The following is a 2,567-nucleotide window of genomic DNA, read 5'->3' on the forward strand; positions in this document are numbered from 1 at the left end:
GCCGCCCAAGTGCTGTGTGCATGTTTGTCATTATCACTGTGAACTACATTATGATGTGAGACTATAATGCACCAATAAAAATATAGAAATAACTAAGAAATGAATAGTAGATTAGACTACATGGAAAAAATGAACTTCACTTTTAGAAGATGACCATCCAAAACTGAGCTCATACTCTATAATTCAGAAAAATCAATTTGACATCATGAATTGGACACTGAAGAGATCTGGGCCAACTTTAAAAGAGTAAAGCTAAGAATAATAGGCATAAAGGAGGAACTAGAAACCAAAACCAAAAGAATCAAAAAATTATTACAGAGAGGTAAAATCAGTAAAATTTCCAAACATGCAAAACAAAAACAACACACAAGTGCAGAAAACATAGAACTCCCATTAGAAAAGCTTAGATAAAAGGCTCTCCACACCACAAAATAATCAAATTGACTAACTTAGAGGCCAAGAAGATAATCTCTTCTCTTAATTTTTTATCGGTATATTGTAATCACACATCTTAATGGAATAAGACTTGTGGAGAAATACATGCACACATCATCCAGTTAGCCCATACCTGATTCCCACCCTATTCCCTCTGCATCCCTCCGACCCATGCTTGGCTTAGTGATGACTTTGATATGTTTGTTTACAAGATTAAATGACCTAAGTGACATTCAGAGACAAACCAATAAGAATCACTCCAGATTTCCCAAACCAAGTCATGAAAGCCAGAAAAGCTAGAAGTGACATATTCCAAACTCTAAAAGAAAACAACATCCAGCCAAGACTACTATACCCAGCAAAAATATCTTTCAAATCTTATGGAGTACCAAAAAATCATACATGACAAACTGAGGATGTCTTCCAAATCAGCCCTAGAGAAAATACTCAAAGAGATAAATTACAAATAAAAAATGAATACCAGAACCAGAAAAACAATGATTTATGTAAAATCAATGACTAAGCTAAGAAAAAAAATCTCAAACAGAATATATAGCTCAAAATGTCAGAACTTAAAAATCTTCTCTCAATAATCATACTGTATGACAATGGCCTTAAATCTCCAATTAAAAGAAATAAGGTGGCAAAATAAAATGAAAATCGTAATTCGTCTATACACTGCATGCAAGAATTTTACCTTATGAGTAAAGATACTCACAAACTAAAGGTGAAGGAATGGAGCAAGTTAATCCACGCTAATGAAACCCAAAGAAAAGCAGGGATAGCAATTCTCATATCAAACAATATAGAATTCATGCTTAAACTTTTCAAAAGTGACTAAACAGGTCCTATTTACTCGTAAAAGAAACAATCCAAAAAGAAAATATAATTTTAGTCATCATTTAGCCTCAAACATAGGTACAACCATTTTTATAAAACAAACTCTTCATGAAATTAAGTCTCAAATAGATACCAATACAATAATATTGGGAGATTTTGCTCCTCTTACTACACTAGAAATAAAGTCAGCAAAGATGTCTCAGTCCTAAGGAATACCATAAACCAAATGGACCTACTAGACACATATAGAATATTATACCCAACTATAGCTGAATGCACATTCTTTTCAGCTACTCACAGAAACTTTTACAAAATGAATCATATCCTGGGCACAAAGCAAGCACTAGCAAATTCAAGAAATGTGATATAAACCCCTGCATCTTTTCATACCATAATAGGATGGTAGTAGAAATCAACTATAAGAAGACAGAGATAAACTTTAATAACAAATAGAGAATAAATACCACACTGCTGAAGGAGGAATGGGTTATAGAAGAAATAAGAGGTGACATTAAGAAATTACTAAAAACAAGTGCATATAGAGACACAACATATCAAAATCTCTGGGACATTTTGAACACAGTATTAGGAGAAAAATTTATAGCTCTGAGTGTTCACATAAGAACAAGAAATTACCAAAAAATAAAAAATAAAAATAACCTAATGTTGGGGTATGTCTACCCCAAAACTTTTGAAAAACAGAAACAGTTTATCCCTAAAGCCAGTAGAAGAAAGGAAATCATTAAAATCAGAGCAGAAATTGATGAAACAGAGAATGAAAAATACAGAAAATTAACAAAACCAAAAGCTTATTTCTTAAAAATAAATAAGCCACTATATAAACTAACTAAAAGAAAGAATGAATGTAGCATGGTTAACCTGGACACTTGCAGATACCAGCTACAGCTATGCCCTCTTGGCATCTTCATGCAAATTATTCATGCAGTCCATAGGCAAAATCTCAACGTGAGAAATAGCCCTGAGAGAAGGTGTGGTCGCTGGCCGAAAGTACTCTCCACTTTTAGATATTCTTTCATAACTATTATTCTTTTGGTAATGATTCTTTTAACTCTCCACATGAATTGCTCCAGTGGTGTAAGATCAGGACTGTGAGAGAAACTGAGTCCGTGGAAAATAAAATTTCTGATAATTTGTCCAAGCCTCTAAATGTCCTTGGCTTTGTTCATATGGTAATAAAACCTACTTAGAATTTAGATGCGATGGCAGCATTCCAGTCAGTAATCACAAATGCAGATTTCCCCTCAATCTCTGACCTTCAACCTAATCACTAA

Source organism: Muscardinus avellanarius, assembly GCF_963383645.1.
Source record: "Muscardinus avellanarius genome assembly, chromosome: 1".
NCBI classification, from domain to species: domain Eukaryota; kingdom Metazoa; phylum Chordata; class Mammalia; order Rodentia; family Gliridae; genus Muscardinus; species Muscardinus avellanarius.